The following is a 19,183-nucleotide window of genomic DNA, read 5'->3' on the forward strand; positions in this document are numbered from 1 at the left end:
CAGGTCTCCATACTTTGGGGTTTAGAATGCTCAGATCAACAGAAAACTCTGCTTAATAATGTAAGATGCTTAATTATTTTTGATTGCTTGCCCTGGACCAGAAATGACTTGAGGATCACATAATCAAAGCAAAGGGATATGGTAGTCATGAAGGACATTTCAAACATCTTTCTCCACAACATACCTATCCAGAAAATAGTTATGTCATGTGGTTTTGGCTACTCTATCATCATTTTAGGTTTAGTGATATAATTATAGCCTTTTTAGGGATTTTTAGCAAATGGATAAATTTGACTATTTATTGATCTTCCTTTTGTATACTTTTATTTTATCTGGTCTCTCAGAATAGAGTTTCTATTTTGTATTGTGCTGAACAAATTCTAATTCATGGGTTCCTTCCTTTTAGCCTTCATATGAAATGCTTCCCTATTTTTATGTTAGTGAAGTAGAGAGTCCTTCCTCTTACTAACTATTTGTCTTTTGGGTGGTTTCATGGGATTCACTTCATATTAAGTAATATGGTGATATTTAAGAGATATCTGAATTCCACTCAGACTATTTCTTAGGATTAGCTACTTTATTTGGCTTATTTAATCTACATACTAGCTTTACTTTCAGTGATGATAGTTCCTAAACTTGTCCTTAAATTCTAAGGGTTATACCCTGTTGAAAGTTTGCAACTCACTTTTCAATACTGCATTTAATGGTGAGGTAATATTTTATAAAATAATACATGAAGTCATAGGGACATAGACATTAGTTCCTTGATGAAGGGATACATTTTGCCATTAGGTATTTTATCTAAAATTTTTCAAATCGGTTTGCTTTTCTACAATGAGGGACATTTCCCAGGCAAATTTCCTTGTTATTGGCTGCAAATAGAGAGATTATAAATGAACTGGGAAATGGTCTTGCCTCTGGGATGCATGCACTTTGAATTAGGTATGATATGAGTGATACAGTACAGTCAGAATAAACATTCTGTATATAGTCAGCTTCTTTTTAAATTTTTAAAAAATGTTTTTTATTTATTTTTGAGAAACAGAGAGAGACAGCACGAGCAGGAGAGGGTCAGAGAGAGATGGAAACACAGAATCCGAAGCAGGCTCCAGGCTCTGAGCTAGCTGTTAGCACAGAGCCCGACTTGGGGCTCAAACACACAAACCGTAAGATCATGACCTGAGCTGAAGCTGGACGCTTAACTGACTGAGCCACCCAGGCACCCCTATAGTCAGCTTCTTTTCTTGTCCTTCCTTTACAAACATATTTTGTCTTTAATATGAAGAGATAACATCATGGTAACTGGGAATGTAATCTTAAAAATATCTTCAAAGACATATTGATAAGTTAAAATAACCATATCTATCCTTAGTTATAGGATTTATATTTAGAAATAGTCACAAATTTGTACCTTTGGATCTAATTTGTGAGTGATTATCATAATGGCCTGTGCTTTTGCTATGAGAACTACAAAACCTTATTTTAACTAAAAGATAAAAGCTTTAGCCTTCTTAGTAAATGTTCTAGGCCCAAGGCAGAAAGTTAAACCCAGATAAAATACTTATGACATGAACATCTTTACTACGCTGTCATCATCAAGATCTAATGATCTGACTATACTCAAAGTAATTAGAGAATTGTATTAACTTTCTAAATTTTGAATTTTTCTTTATTTTTCATCTTTGGTTATATTATTATATTTTATAGTCATGTCAGCAGTTTTCTATTATAATTTCTAAAGTAATTATATTTTTTGTTATTTTCAAAATATAAGTTATATCTACCTGCCACATCCAATCATCATGCTAGTCTGAATTACTTTTGAATAGAAAGTAGGATTTGTGTTGTGATTCAGGAGTGTTAGAGGGACATCCATTTCTGTTGGCAAGAATCCCTTCTGATATCACAATCTCTCTTTTCCTTTCAGGAAATGACCCTCCAACATTATCAGTACCCACAGCTCTTGGCTTTGACATATGACATAGATCTTACTAATCAAATGTCAAAGTAATTGGTTCAGCAATGGGCATTTGATCCAATCTAGCAGGAAGTGTTTTATTTAGCCTGGAATATTTGGAAAGAGGTGTTCCTTTATTTAGAATTGCATGTAGCTAGGATAAGTCTAGATTTTTTTTTCTTCTCTTTGGAAAAATGTATTAGTGAACTATTGTCCATTTGACAATTTTATCACAGTAGTTGTGGCTTAAAACAACACACTTAAAAAAAAACCTTATAGTTTCTGTGGGTAAGCAGTTTTAGCATGACTCAGCTGGGGACTTACAAAGCAACTTTGATAATAGCTAGGGCTGTAGTCTCATCTGAAGCTCAGCTAGAGCTGACTTCATTTCCGAGCTCATGTAGTTGTTAGCAGAAACTATAATCCACAGACTATTATGGAGTCAGAGTCTGGGATACTTTAATAGGCTAAAAAAGGGGCCTGGGGTAATATCATAAAAAGAAAGGCAAAAAACACAATAGCATTAAGGTTGTTCCTCCATGCCAGCCATTCAGACCTCTGCTGAAAGGTAATGTAATTGTATTAATTGATTAATATGGCTAGATTTTACATAGAATTTTAAAAAGTGGTTCTAGACTATTTAGTAACATGTTAATTAAGCCTTAGGATGGAGGAAAGGATTATGCCACAAGATCCATATCTCACAGTCAAACTGGAACACATCATTTCAAAGACTTTCCAAAAAGTATAAGTAAATGAAAAGAGGATGTCTAAAAAACCTCATTTGTGTTCATTTTTTAAAACTCTCTGTATCATTAAACCATGGTGTGCTTTCTCTATATATTTAGAAAAGCACTGATGCCCCACAAGATGTGATGCTCTTTCAAAGTCATCATTTAGGGACTCAGCATATTAAACTTTCACATAGTTTGGTTTAGTCTTCCAAGACAGAGTGTGGGTGCTGGCTCAGGTTACATTCTTTAGAAGCAGAGGTTAGGGAAGAAAATCTTGTGAAAGAATTTATTGAGAAGAATTTGCAGTAAAAGTGAAGATGAGAAAAGACAGAAGAATAAAATTAAGGAATATTGTGTTGTGGAATAGAAATTACACTACAAATTGGTGCCATCTGGAAAAGAGGCCCTATCTCTTGTAACCCATGATAGTCAGTCATTGATTGCTGGCTGTTAGTTGTTGTGGTGTCAATAATTCTCTGGAGGAAGGAGAAGCTATGAGCCTTACCAGCTAACATATATAGCCATGAGGGGAATGAGTGCACCTACTTGGGGGAAATGATCCAATATCACCTACTACAGGAATGCATTACCTGTTTTTATTACAGTTACTATCAATTTAGCTTCTTAGCTTCTGGAGGTAAGTGAAAACTTGATTGTTTCCAATTATGTGTGGTATTCTATACTCCAAGTATAGATTTTACCAGGCATCTGATTATACCCAGAATAAGTAAATTATATATGTTTAGATATGAAGGCATTATAAAAATCAAGATTACCTGAAACACAATGAAACTTTAGAATGTAGTTCAGGTCCTTATGTCCTCTCTTGGCAATGGTGAGAGATTATGTATTGGACAATGAGGCGTTACAAGAGGTGGTAGTGGTCACAGAGGAGAGACAGAGACACACACAGAGAGATTAAGAAAATAGTTTGAAAGTAAATCAAGTGGTGAGGCACCTGGGTGATGTCTGACTTTTATTTTGCCTCAGGTCATGATCTCATGGTTCCTGGGATTGAGCCCTGCATCAATCTTTGTGCTAACAATGCAGAACCTGATTGGGATTCTCTCTCTCCCTCACTCTCTGCCCCTCCTTTTTGCTTTCTCTCTCTCTTTCAAAATAAAATAAATAAACATTAAAAAATATTTTAGAAAAGTAAATCAAGTTGTAACAAAAAGCAAAGGGCTTAAAACAAGTGATCCAGAAATTGAAAAATCAATTCTTGTGCAATTGAATTGACTATGGACAGGAAAAGGCATAAAAAAGAGTAAGATAGAGTCCCTGAGTGGCTCAGTCAGTTGAGCGTCCAACTTTGGCTCAGGTCATGATCTCACGGTTCATGGGTTTGAGCCCGGTGTCAGGCTTTGTGCATACTGCTAGCTCAGAGCCTGGAACCTGCTTCAGATTCTGTCTCTTTCTCTCTCTCTGCTCATCCCTTGTTCATGCTCTGTCTCTCTCTCTGTCTCTCAAAAATAAATAAATGTAAAAAACTTTTAAAGAAAAGAGCAAGATAGATAAAAGGAGTTTTCCTCATCACAATTCTTTGATCATAAATGGCTACCATCTTCCTACCAATTCTGACACATGCATTTACTCATTAACCATTATCTTACCTTGAAATGTTTGCATATGCTCATCTCTTTACCTTGGACAGTTTTTCTTCACACTCCGTTCTTCTCTTGCATAACTCCTTTTTAAAATCGTATTTCAGCTTAGAAAAGAGCAGTTCCTTCTAGAATCTTCCCTCATCACCTAAGTTCTGTTTAGTGGGCTTTCTAACAAAATATACTTTCAGACCATATTTTCACAGCATATTTATGAATCTAGATTATTGTTTCATAAACGCAGCAAGCATTGCTTTTTAATTTACCTGTGACTAATACAGAGCCAAGCACATAATTTTATACTTAATTTGTGTGTGCACTATTAATTAATGATCAAATTAACTCAACTCTATGCATTTAATTGTATACATTGAGATAGGAGTTTTCTTAGTTTGTATTCATAAAGTGCTAATAAAATTACAATTGTCATTCAGACTTGCATATTTTACGTTATCATTAGAAATAAGCAAAAATAATCATTATCTCAAGACTTTCATAGAAATATACAAACATAGGGAGACTGAGAAGCAAAGGTGGAGAGGCATAGAGAATTTACCGAGAGATACAAAGAGTAAAAGAAATAGAAACATCTAAGTAAAAACATAAAAAGAAGGCTTTTCATATTGAGGGGAAAATATGGAAAATGTAGGATAAAATTCAGAGGCAGAGCCAAATACATAGTCACAAGAAAAACTGATTAAAAAGAAGCTAATTAGATTGAAATAAGTAATATTGATAATAACAGTTGTCAGTCTCCTTGGTATTCAAAAGCCAAACAACTACTTAATCTTTATTAAGATACCCAGAAGGCCTGATTCATTCCAGTATTTCAGAAATATCTTGGAATTAAAATTTAATAAATTATTCTGAACATTTTCCCAACAAGTCAAGTTTGGTGTCAGGGTTTATTTGAGTAGGTATAATTTATAATTAAAACCAAAATGATGGTAAACATCTTTTAGACAGGAAGAACATTGCCACTATTAATAGCTCTTTAATTTTCAAAGACTTCATGCTGGATGATATGGCCGTAAGAGTCTAACTTGAGGTACACGATTCTGTGGATTATAACCTGTAGTGTTAAACATTGTAAATGTTTAGCAATTGATTCTGAGGGGAAGGAGGGCAAGAGCCTGGTTTGTAGTATTTGCTACATTCTGTGTTGTAAATATTCCTACCATGGCTGATTTCAAGATATCGGAATATCACTAAGTGTGGATCTTGGGAGAAATGTGCCAAATTAATTCATATGGCATACAACGTATGATAGCTCATGTTTTCATGCTTAATAAACATGGAACAATGGTAATTACCATATATGATTTCTACCTGTATAAGTCAGCGGTTTTTTTTTTTTTCAGCTGCAAGTGGCATAAATCCAACTTAAATTGGCTTCAGTTGGTTCTTTTTTTTTTAATGTTTTATTTATTTTTGATACAGAGAGAGACAGAACATGAGAGGGGGAGGGGCAGAGAGAGAAGGAGACACAGAACCGGAAGCAGGCTCCAAGCTCTGAGCTAGCTGTCAGCACAGAGCCTGACGCGGGGCTCGAACCCACGAATGTGAGATCGGACCTGAGCCGAAGTCAGAGGCTTAACCGACTGAGCCACCCAGGCGCCCCTTCATTTGGTTCTTAATCTCGTTGCTTCTTCACATCACCAAGAAAATTAAATGTAAGGCTAATTTTGCCAACATGAGATCCAGGGATTCAAGAAATTTTAGCTTTCATTAATGGTTCTATCTTTCCTTCATCTTTCTTTCCTCTGGAATCCTTACATTTTCAGGCAGGCTACATAGAGAGCCTCTAGGGTGGCCCTGTGGCCACTATCGCTTTATATTCATACTCTTCTGTGACTCTATTCTGATCTCCTAAAAATGAAACATCTCTGCATTAAAAAATCTTATGGTCTGATAATTGGGGTAGACACACATATAAATATGCTGAAATACAAAAGTATAAGCTCTAAGAAAGGACAGAACATGTATTCCCCAGCATTAGCTTTATTTTTTCTTATAGAAAAAAGATTTTAAAAATGAATGATGAATTCCTTGATATCAGTGTGGATGAAAACTGAAAATCCCAAAATTATGATATTTGATGTAATAACTCCTAAGTTACCCTGATTTCGATACTGTTTCTTTAACAAAAAATATATCATTGTTCTTCTGGAATCACATTTTCTGATTTGGATATCTGACTTCTTTTGTCAAGAATATCTATCATTAACCATAAGCCATAAAACTAGAAAAAAATAAAATGATACCTTGCTTCATAAAAATTTTATCTACTTCTCTTCTGATATTTCTCTTTGAAGTCAGAACTTCCTGTGTTTCTAAGTGTTGGTGTCTTTTCTGTTTTTGCAAGCTTGTTATGAATGCTTTCATTTAGACAAGGTGACTTATGCCTGATATGCTTAATAGCTCAAAAATTTGAGTGCGTTGGTATAGTCTATCTAAGATGCACATAACCTTTTAAGCAATTAGCTATGGTGATACTCTAAACTGCCGAAAATGTAAATAAAACCAATTTGCGATCTCTTTTGTAATTCTATTCTGTGTTGCAGTGATATTGAGTTATACAGAATGAAGCTGCTAATTATAAAGCATGAATTTACACTCAATGATCAACTTTTCAGTTTTCGTCTACTAGGGAGTTCTAGAACTAATGTATTCAGTTTGGGAGAGGAATAAAAATGTTTCTCAGATTTCAGTGAGGTTACATTGATAAATAAACTATATGTTACCATATAATTCTTCCAAATAGACACAGAGTTCACCTTGAGGCTACTTTACACTGTTAGTAATAAAAAATAACTCAGTTTGTATCAGTCATTTTTCACCTCTGTGAGGGCTTAACATTTATTCAAATTTAGCTGTTCTGATTTTTTTATATGTTTATTTATTTTTTGAGAGAGAAAGAGACAGAGTGCAAGTGGAGGAGGGGCTGAGAGAGAGGGAGACACTGATGCAGGCTCCAGGCTCCCAGCTGTCAGCACAGAGCCTAGCACGGGGCTCAGACTCATGAGCCACAAAATCATGGCCTGAGCCAAAGCCAGAAGCTTAACCAACTGAGACACCCAGATTCCTCTAGAGGTTCTGAATTTCTAACTGTAGCTGGTGACCAGTACCTTCACCTCTTGCAATTTATGTTTTTTAATGTTTATTTTTGAGAGAGAGAGAGAAAGAGCAAGAGCACAAGCAAGGAAGGGGCAGAGAGAGAATCAAGGGAATGCAGAGGATCCAAAGCAGGCTCCATGCTGACAGCACTGAACCTGATGTGGGGCTCAAATTCAGGAACCATGAGATCATGAAGTTGGAAGCTGAACTGACTGAGCCACCCAGGCACTCCCTTGTAATTTAATATCTAAAGTAAGTACTAGTAACTCCTGGGATACACAGAAATTATACTTAAGTGACAAATAAAATGTCAAAAATACCTGGTATATTAAAGAAAAACCAATACCCAGTGAAGAGAGAAATAAATAGACAAAATCTCCTGAAATTTTTATTTTCAATAACCTTGTATAGCAATTGAATTTCATTTGGACCATTGTTTAACTTTTTTAAAGTATCAAAATTTCAATGTTTATAAAATTTGAGTAACAATTGTCCACTGATCTTTACATTTCTGCGCATCTTTTAAGCAAGGCGCTGAATGGTTCTTGTTCCATACGACCTTCTAAAATGTTTGTGTAGAAAACCATCTTGAAATATATAGTATCTCCTCCTGAGGAAAACACCTTTGTCTATTGTCCAGTATAATAAAAGTCAGTGCTTTCCTCCAGAAAAGAGCAGGCATGCTTATTGACTATTGTAAAATATTCTAGTTCCTCTATTGTAACCTACTGCCTGTAGAGCTATCTGATCCACTCCACACAGTCATGTGGGAACTGTGGCTCAGGAAAACAGCACTGGAATGTTGATACTCTAGCTACTGCGATTGCCCAGTGTAATAATCCATCCTCATTTCTGACCCAGGAGTCTTGTGTCTTCTGTCAGCATCCATAAAAATCGTGGCAGTCTAAATTATGAGCTAGCAAGTAAGGTAAAATCGCAGACTCTTAATTGTTCTGACAATAGACTGATTACTACCTAAGAAAGCTGACAACTGAGACATTCTAAAACTATTATAGTAGTCACTTTTACTAAATAAATGCTCGTGTTGTATATTACACAGGCATGTCTCTGGAAATGTAGGCCTGATTTTATGATATTAATATACCAGGACTAATGAGTGGCACAGACATTCTATTTGGATTAGTTCTGCAGAATTGTAGATCTCTAGAGGTGTTTATTAAGCCTAATTTTATTAGCTGTATGTACTAGAACTGATGGGCTTCACCAGAAATTTTATTTAGATTTTTTTTTAATGGGACTTTATTTTTTAGAACAGTACTGGATTCAGAGCAAAAATGAGCCACACATACAAAGATTTCCCATATGTCCCCGCCCCACACATGTGCAGCCTCCACCATGATCAACATCCCTACAAGAGCAGTACTTTTGTCACAATAGATGAACCTACATTGATACATCAGTATCACCCAAAGTCCATAGTCACTTTTGGTGTTACACATTCTGTGGGTTTGGACAAATGTATAATAATTTGTGTGTATCATTGTAGTGTCATATAGAATAGTTTCACTGCCCTAAAATTCCTCTGGCCTCTGCCTCTTGATACTTCTCCTCCCATAAATCCCTGGTAACTCTGGATCTGTTTACCATCTCCATAGTTTCTTAAAAAATATTTTTAAAGGAATAAATATTTTTATTTGTTTTTAAATTTTTAATTAAAGAGGGAGAAAGAAATCCCAAGCAGACTCTGAGCGGTCAGTGCAAAGCCCAATGCAGTTGCTCGATCTCAAGAACCATGAGATCATGACCTGGGCTGAAATCGAGTCAGATGCTTAACTGATTGAGCCACTTGGCAGCCCCTCCATAGTTTTGCTTTTTCCACAATGTCATATAGTTGGAATCATGTAATATGTAGCCTTTTTATATTGGCTTCTTTTACATAATATTAAACATTTAGGCTCCTCCATATCTTTTTATGGTTTGATAACTCACTTCTCTTTAATGCTGAATAATATTCCATTGTTTCAATCTACCACAGTTTATTTATTCACTCAGTGACTGAAGGACATCTTGAGTCTTTCCAAGTTTTTGCAATTATGAATAAAACTGCTATAAGCGTCTGCGTGCAGGTTTTTGTGTGGACATGTTTCCAACTTCTCTGGGTAAATGATACCAAGAAATGCAATTGTTGGATGATATGGTAAGAATATATCTCGTTTTGTAAGAAACTTCCAAACTGGTTTTCAAAGTGGCTGTGGCCATTTTGCATTCTCACCAGCAATGAACAAGAGTTCCTATTACTTTATCCTTGCTAGCATTTGATGTTGTCAGTGTTTCGGATTTTGGCCACTGTGATGATACGTGTACAGTGATATTTCAATCCCTGATGAGATATGATGTATAGCCTTTTTTCATATGCCTTTTTGCCATCTGTATATCTTCTTTTTCTTTTTTATTATTATTAGTTTTTTAAATTTACATCCAAGCTAGTTAGCATATAGTGCAATAATGATTTCAGGAGTAGAATCCAGTGATTCATCCCCTACATAAAACACCCAGGGCTCATCCCAACAAGGGTCCTCCTTAATGTCTTTTTTCCCATTTAGCCCATCCCCCACTCAGAAACCCTCCAGAGCCTTGTTTGTTTTCTATTTTTATGAGTTTCTCATGTTTTTCCCCTTCCCTGTTTTTATATTATTTCTGTTTTGTATTTTAAATTCCACATATGAGTAAATGATGTGATATTTGTCTTTCTCTGAATAATTTTGCTTAGCATAATATCCTAGTTCCATCCACATTGTTGTGAACGGCAGGATTTCATTCTTTTTGATTGCAGAGTAAGACTCTTGTAGATATATGCTACATCTTCTTTATCAATTCATCTGTGTATCTCTTTGGTGAGAAATGTGTTCAGGGTTTTAATTTTTTTTACTGTTGAATTTTAAGAGTTCTTTGCATATTTTGGTAACAGTCCTTTATCAAGCATATCTTTTGCAAATATTTTCTCCCAGCCTGTGTCTTATCTTGTCATTCTTTTGATGGATTTTTATGTAAAAATTTTACATTTGAGTATGCATACAATCAACAAGAGTTAAGAAAATGAAGACGCCATATTAATTTATCATCATGAGAACATTTAATCAGATATGCTAACTGCTGATGTTTGATTTTTAATAATCTTTTTTGATTCTTTTAGAAAAATTTTCAAACATTAGAGATATCTCATATAGCAACTTATTTTCACATGAATCCTGAAGTTTTGTGTTTGACTCATATTCTTAGAGGCTAAAATAATAAAATATAATTAAGTCTGCATCTGAAAGGAAATTATAGGAGGAAGACACACACATAAGACAAACATGTAAAACAAGAAAAATATCTAAGGGATTAAGTGGTAGCATGAGCCAAGCAAGTCAGGTTTGTGAGAAACAACTGCGACTGTTCAGAGGGATGAACTGAAAACGTGTCTGTGCTCTAAGTACAAAGGTACTCCTGGGCCAGAGATGGTTGTTTATGTGTAGTGACAAGTCTTTTTAATTTCAACAGAAGCCAGAGTCCAAACTTTCATGTAAACATCTTAAAGTTTAGAATGTGAGGAAATATAGTGTGGACTAAACAAATCTGTGAACCTGATTAGTCCTTTTAGCCACACTTAAGAGCTTCTATTTAAAAAATAATTGCAAACTAATAAGCTATGTACTATAATGGAGGTATATACAGAGTGTGTGGTAGCATTGGAAAAGATGCTTGAAAAGATCATGTTTGAAGCCATTATCCTTAGAGGATGTATAACACTCCTTTGCATTCCTGAAAGAGGGAACAACATATGGAAAGCATGGAGGCTTGAGAAAGTTTTCTATGTTTGGGAAACTATTTATGGGCCAGTGTTTCTGATAATGGGGTGTGGAGAGTGGTAGATGTCTTCATCATATTGGAAAGTCAAGTCATGAAGGTCTCAAATGCCATACTTAAAAGCACATTCTTTAAACGAGGAGAAGACATTAAAGGATTTTGAGTAAGAGATTGCCTGATCTGAGTAAGAGATTGCCTGATCTGAGTAAGAGATTGCCTGATCTGTGTTTTAGAAATGACACTGGCTGTTGTGTTGAAGATTGGATAGAAAGGAAGGCAACTGGAAGAAATCTTCTCTGTAGGGAAAAAGGAATGGGTACCAGAATCCATGTGAGCGGTTTAGGTTTGGAGAGTAGGAGGAGCTTATTCATGAATTTGTTATAAAATAATTTCTTGATATAAAGGGGTTTATTTTGCTTCTATAGATCTATATTAAAGGTATATTTTCTTTTAGTTTCTCATGTAAATTAATTACATTAATTCTCAGAAGTTCAAAGTAAAAGCTTGCTAAAATTAAAGGGAAAAATATAGAGAGATGCTTTTAGTAACTTATTTTAAAAGTATTTTCAGAAGTGCTAATTCTCTGAAGAAATGACCTTCTCACATCACTTCAGGTATACTTGACCCAGGTCATTGGGAATCTTGAGAATCTATCACTCTCTTTTATCTCTGCTTTCCTTACTGTCCGCTTGGTTCTCAGTTCCCAAATGGTGGTATGATGCCACTAGCTTCCCTAAACTAAAAATCATTCTGTCTTAAAAACTTAGGGTAAGAATTTGTTTTTTTCAGTAGCTCTGAAAAATGAGCAGTGTGAATCTTTATTAGACCAGCTTGAGTCACACATCTATGCTTGAAACAAATTCTTCTACCAGAAAGGTGAAGGCTCATATTTGTTGGTCCTGGGCCATGCAACATTATTGGAGAGAGGTTTAAGGTCAGCTCTCTTCAAATAACATGGATTTAGTTTGGGAGCCAGGTAGATCCCTAAAGAAAAAAGCAGGAACACTTACTAAAGAAGGGAAATGATTGCTAAGGAAAACAACAACAACAAACCTCATGAAAGTGTGTAGCTAAATAAATAAATAAATAAATAAAAATAAATAAAAAAGAAAGAAACTACATCTGTTCAAACCAAAACCAGAAATGTTGGTCAGTTACCTTAGGTCAACAGAATTAAATAACACATGTTTATTGAATTAATTGAATTTTATCTACTATGTGTAACAAAAGTAAATTTTATTTACTATGTGTACCATTTGCATACAACCAAATATTTAACCTGCAAGTTCACTTAAAATTACTTCATTGTAGTAATAACAGAGAATTAATTAAAAATAACAATAACAAATTAAAAACCTTATATTACTTAGAATATGCTTGGAATTTAATGTCACTTACTTTAAAATAATTTATCGAACACCTTTGAGACCTATAAAGAAGACTAAAAAAATTGCAAGACAGAGTTTATCTCAGTTTTGGCCTGAGTGTTCTTAGTCACTTGACTGCAAGAGTCAATGAAAGTTTTCTTATATCTGAAAATGTACTTCAAAAATTATTTCTACTTACATAATAAATTCCAAAATTTATGTAGCGTTATGTAATATTATTGACTATGTCAAGAACAAGGTTGATGAACTAAGAAAACGACCTCATATCTGAGTGGAAAGAGCCATTTTTAGAAGCTTTCTTAATTCAAAGTGTGTTAATGTGATAAATGCTCCACGGAGTCTGATTAGTGGGCCTGATCAGCATAACATTTTCACAGAAGTCAATTTCCAGTTTATATTTGTATTTCACCTTTACTAATAGCCCCACTGACATATACAGAGTCTTATAGTTCATTCGCCTATTTCATCTAAGCATAGAATAATTCCTTAAGTCAAAAACAAGAAATATCATTAATTGTATATCTAAACAAGACCCAAGTTTGCAACTTATCTATTATTGGTCTAATTAAATTGTATAAAAGAGCTTGTTTGTAGAAAGTTGCCACTCATAAAAGCATGGGACACATTAGAGATGGCAGCCATGATTCCTATTAATCCTGCTTTAAAGTTTATCCCGAATGAATCAAGACATTAATTAGCTCTAAACATGGGAGTTAAGGAGCCCATGTTTTCTAATGTGATGGATTTCTATCCTCTTGCTTTGTGGTATAGGGATGAGGCACTATATATATGGTACAATTTGATTATGTGACTGCTTTTATAAGAGACCTTTCACCTTTGCATCATTTTATCTTTATTATTTTTATTAATATTGAATTATCTACCTTAATTAATATTATCTCTATTGATGACAGAACCTTGTTTAATTCAAGGAGTAACTTAAGTATATTTATTGAACACCTCTAAGAAATTAGAATGTTTTCCAGTTCTCAATAACTTTTATTCTAATGCAAGGGGGAAAGGTGTGTGTGTGTGTGTGTGTGTGTGTGTGTGTGTGTGTGTGTGTGTTAGGTACATAAAGAATAGGTACATTTGAACATAAGGTGGAGATTTTATTTTTTGTTATCATTATTATTATTTCATGTTAGCTTTTGAGTGAGAGAATACATCAAAGTTACAGAAATTAGCAAAATAATATCAAGTAGCAGGTGGTTAGGAATAGAATGATTCAAAAGGAAATATCTCTAAAAGAAATAATCTAAAATATTTACAGAAAGTACATGTAGCTAATACTGTAAACAGTGAAATAAGTTTCCACATATGTAAAATTAGCACAACCCTTGATTTTGGGGGCTGGTTAGGAGGCATCTGATCAAATATCAACATTTCCAAAGAAATTTTAATGAGGTTTGAATCTTTTATAATGGGCTGAATGGAAGGGATGCGATCACCACATAGCAGGACATTTTACAAATGTGAATGCAAACAATCTGCAGTTTCCTAAATATTCTCAGGGGAGAAATAAAGGTGTGATAGACTGCTGCCCTTTAGTCATTAATGTAATACTTAAAATGTGCAGGTATTTGATTTTCTAAGCAATCACGGAATATTTCAGCAATGGCATCAGAATTTTGCCTCTGGGTGGCTCTTAACAGTGTTTTATGTGACACAATTGGCTATTGGCTTAGAAAAGAGATTAAAAATCACAAGAACATTGAGGATATTTTCCAGCCCAGTTGGCTTTTAGGCTTTATTCCAAGTGAAGCTTATTTCAAAGGTCTTTGAGAAAAAAAAAAAAAAATCACAAAGACAGAGCTTCTTCAGTAAGGTTTAGCACTAGTTAAGACTTCATTCTGTGTACTCTGCTCTTTTTAGCCCTAACCCCATGACTATTCTGAGGGAAGAGAGAAGACTGATTGTGTGTAGTCATGAAATTGCACTGATGTTTTTATTACTTGCTTGACTTTTTTTCTTTCAACAAAGTCCATGTGCATTTTAGCTTTGTTGCAAGTAGCAGTGTACTTCCATAATGGTTATTTTTTAACATGGTCCCATGAAAATATATAAGCAAAATATTTTAGGAGTGCTTGATATAGTATAAATATGGAGCTTGCCTATGGTACTGACCTTTGACACAGAAATTACATTTTCATGTGAGTTCCCAACATTTACAACAGAAATTTCAGATCACTTCTCCACCTCTTCTTCCTCATATGTATCTTTAATTTTCTTCATTAAAACACTTCATTACGTGTACAGTTCAAAGGTATTAAATACATTTGTAATGTGTAACCACCTTCCATCTCCAGATGGATGCAGAAAAACATCCTGTATAACTGAAACTCTGCACCCATTACACAATAAGTACCCATTTTCCTCCTTCCCATAGCTCCTAATAACCACCCTTCCATTTTCTCTTTCTATGATTTTGACTACTTTATTTACTTCATGTAAGTGGAATTACATATTATTTATCTATTTGAGAATGCCTTATTTCACTTAGCATAATGTCCAAAAGGTTCATCCATGTTGCAGTGTATGTCAGTTTCCTTTCTTTTTAAGGCTAAATACTATTCCATTGTATATGTATATCATATTTTGTACTGGGAGCCATTTCTGAAGTCAGGCAGGTTTGCAAGGCCTCCCACCATCAGATGGCGACTGGCGTCTACACCCACTCAACCCCCACTCAATTTCTGCTTGAGCACCGACCCCCAAGGCGCCTGACTGACTGATATCAGGAGTGACTTGCCTTCTTATGCTAAAAATATGTGAATTGTACCTTATGAAAAAACTTTTATAGGAGTTTCTTCTTTTGTGATTATAGGAACAAATATTACATTTGCTGAGAAAACCTGTTTTTCCTCCCCTCGAAAAACAGGCTATTGACCTCTGCTCACAAAAGAACTAATTCTTGCCTTTGCTATGCTAAAATCATTGCCTTGTATTTGAATGCTAAAGATCCCTTCCTTCCCCAAGTGATAAACATCTACTCACCTACTTCAATCACTGCTGATAAAGGTTATGCATGAGTCTTCCACCAATCTATGTTCTGGGAAATTTTCACATATCAAAGAATTTGTCATCAGAAATCATTATCTAAGGCAATTGCCACTCCTGCTTTGTACCCCATATATTTTTTCAATAAATAAAGCTGACTCTCTGGTCAGAGCAGAGACGCCTGCCTGGTGAGCAGAAAGAAGCCGAGGCTCTCTTGTTCCCTTTTGCCAACACCGTCCATCCTTCAGGGAGCCCTGGACCTGCTGGAGCAGGACTCGGGCAATTTTGTTTCTCTGTTCATCTATCAGCATTTAGGTTGTTTCAGTTTCTTGGCTTATCCATTCATCCATTGATGATGGATGGTTGGGTTGCTTCCAGATTTTAACTATTGTGAGTAGCATGGTCTTTTAAATAAATACCCAGAAGTAGAACTGTTGGATCGGTTAATTCTATCTTTTATATTTTTGAGGAAACTCCATACTGTTTTTCACAGGAGCTATACCATTTTACATTCCCACCAGCAGTCTACAGGAGTCTAATTTCTCCACATGCTTCTCAACATTTATTATATTCTGTTTGTTTTTAATTAGAAGTTATCTTAATAGGTATGAAGTGGTATATCATTATACTTTTTTATTAAAAATTTTCAAGATTTATATATGTATTTATTTAGAGAGAGAGAGAGTAGGGGGGTGGAGAGGCAGAGAGAAAGGGTGACAGAGAATCCCAAGGAGGCTCTACACAGTCGGCACAAAGCCTGATACAGGGATCAAATTCATGAACTGTGAGATCATGACTTGAGCCAAAACTGAAAGTTGGATGCTTAGCTGACTGAGCCATCCAGACACCCTCTCATTATAATTTTATTTGCATTTCCTAATGATCAGTGATGTTGATCAGTTTTTTATGCATTTATTGGCCTTTTTTATGTCTTCTTTAGAGAAATGTTGGCTCAACTCCTTTCCCCATTTTTGAATTGGGTTGTTTGATTTGTTGAATTGAGTTTTAGGAATTCTCTTTATAATTATATAAAATTCTATTACACATGTGATTTTCAAATATTTTCTCCCATTCCATAGGTTACCTACTTACTTTGTTGATAATATTTCTTGATGCATAAAATGTTAATGTTTTCATGAAATCTGATATTTCTCTATTTGTTTTTTGGTGCCTGTGTTGTTAGTGTCATTTCCAAGAAACCACTACCAATGCTATGAAGTTTTTGCCTGATGTTTTCTTTTAAGAGTTTTACAGTTTTAGCTATTTCACTTAGGTCTTTGATATATTTTTTAAGTTAATTTTTATATATGATTTTAAGTAATGATATACCTTCATTCTTTGCATGTGGATATCTCATTTTCCCAGAACTGTTTGTTGAAGACTATCTTTTTCCCATTGAATAGTCTTGCGTCCTTGTCAAAAATCATGTGAAGATTTATTTCTGGGCTCTGTATTCTATATTATTGGTTTATACGTCTGTTTTTATGCCAGTACAACACTCTCTTGATCACTATAGCTTTGTACTTAGTTCTGAAGTCAGAAAACATAAAAGCCTCAACTTCTAAATTTCTTGGAATTCACTCTTGCCAGACAGTAAGGGTTTGGGAAAATTTTCTGCTTCTGTCTGCACCTCTGAGATCAGAAGCAGGAATCAGCAATCTTAGCACAAATCCCCAATATTTAGAGAATAATTCCTTTTTTGCCCGTTTGGCTCTCACATACTGTGCGCTAGCTGCTTCTAGAGTGTGTGCACAGATGCCTGCCATGAGGGTGGGGACTGAGAGATGGGTAGCTCCTATTCTGCTAAGAGGTGAAATTGACTGAAAGCAACCACAATTTACTGCCAAGCCTTCTCTGGGAGGTTGTAAGCCTTCGTAGACCTCAGAGCTCCAAAGCACTTACATTTGACAGATTCTGCTGGTGTAATTGTTGTCTAGGTGGAGAGAGAGATTCCCGGTATTTCAACACCATCATCCTCCCAGAATTTTTTCAAATATATATTTGAAACTGAAATGGAAAGAGCTTCTATGAAATATGCTAGTGAGCTGGTTTGCTTCTGAAGGAATGAAGTAAAGGTGGTGAGGTAGACGGGCTCAGGTTATGTTGTTTCCATCTCTCCCTTCAGGTATGGCCTTGGGTAAACCTGTGAACAGTTTTCTCACCAAATGGGGGGTAACAATAGCACCTACTTCACAGAGATCGTGTAAGTAATAAATAAGACAATGTTGTAAAGGCATCAGCAACCAAAAATGGAGGTGAGCTATGGCCTTTCACTCTTTATTCTCCTTCTTATGAGGTGTCATCCAGCAAAGAACATGTTCGTGCAGTCCAAGTGATTATTTATAGACAACTGCATTCTCAGAAGAATTAACAAAATTATTTGAACTTCCTTCAGTGACTACAGAACTCCACCCTCATCAAGAAATGATATTAGAATTGTGAACAATGAATAATCTCCCTTGTGTCCTTTATATTCTAGCTATACATAGACTAGAAAGACAAAACCCCGCAGTCTAGCTTGAACAGCATTTCTATAGCGACCTCAATCAAAAATAAACTCAGTGTCATAAGAACTGAGGGAGTTGAAGATAATATTATATTTCATGAAATGAAGTCACTTTTAAAGGTGATTTTCTAAGGTCTAAAAATAGTGAGTTTCTTTTTGGTGCATTCTCATGGGTTTGCTACAAACTTTGTAAAATGTCAAGACATGACATTGCAGTTGAATAGATTTCCCATCCAGTAAGCACCAAATATACTACACATATGATCTCTTTCATTTCTAAAGCAATTTTGTGAAATAAACACAAAAAAGCACACACATACTGCATTAAAAATATTGCACACATTTAAGTAGTGATTTTGAAGTTCATATGATAATCTAATCTTAGATAACTAAATTTAAAGAACTTGTTAAATTCACAGGAAAAATGCAAATTTTGCAATGTTTATGTAAAAAAAATATATCTTGAATTTTGTGATGCTGGTCATTACTAGCATTTGTCTCCCCAAATAATTCTCACTTGACACTTCCCTTGAGAGGTGTACAAGGCTTATACTTCCTCTCATATGAGTTATTAATCATAATTGTGGGCAGAAAAGCCAAAAGAACATTTTGACAAACTCAAAAGCTTTGGCTTGACTAGGAAGAGCAGAGTACTAAGAGAATGTATTTTCCAAAAGTGTTAAAGTCCTGCTGTACATGTTTGCATTATGGTAATTTTTGACAGATTTCTGGTGAATTCTTCTTAGAGAATGAAATGGAGAGAATGTTTATGTTCCGAGTTAGATTCAAAAATTAAAAACTGCCCAGATGATAGAGCTCAGAAAAATCTCCACACTCTCTCAGAAATAGGACTCACTTCTAAAACAAATGAAAACAAAAACAGGAATCACGAAGACAGCTTTTATCTCAGTGAGTGTGAGTCTCTTGCAAATCCTTAGGGACCACTGCTTCTGTCAGACTTTTAGCTCAGGAAGAAGCAGGTAAAAATAAATGTGTTAACTGGATGGAGACTTGAGTTGCTTATGTTCCCATACAGGTAAGGAGCATTGTGCTTACTTACTCTAAAA

Source organism: Suricata suricatta, chromosome 15, assembly GCF_006229205.1.
Source record: "Suricata suricatta isolate VVHF042 chromosome 15, meerkat_22Aug2017_6uvM2_HiC, whole genome shotgun sequence".
NCBI classification, from domain to species: domain Eukaryota; kingdom Metazoa; phylum Chordata; class Mammalia; order Carnivora; family Herpestidae; genus Suricata; species Suricata suricatta.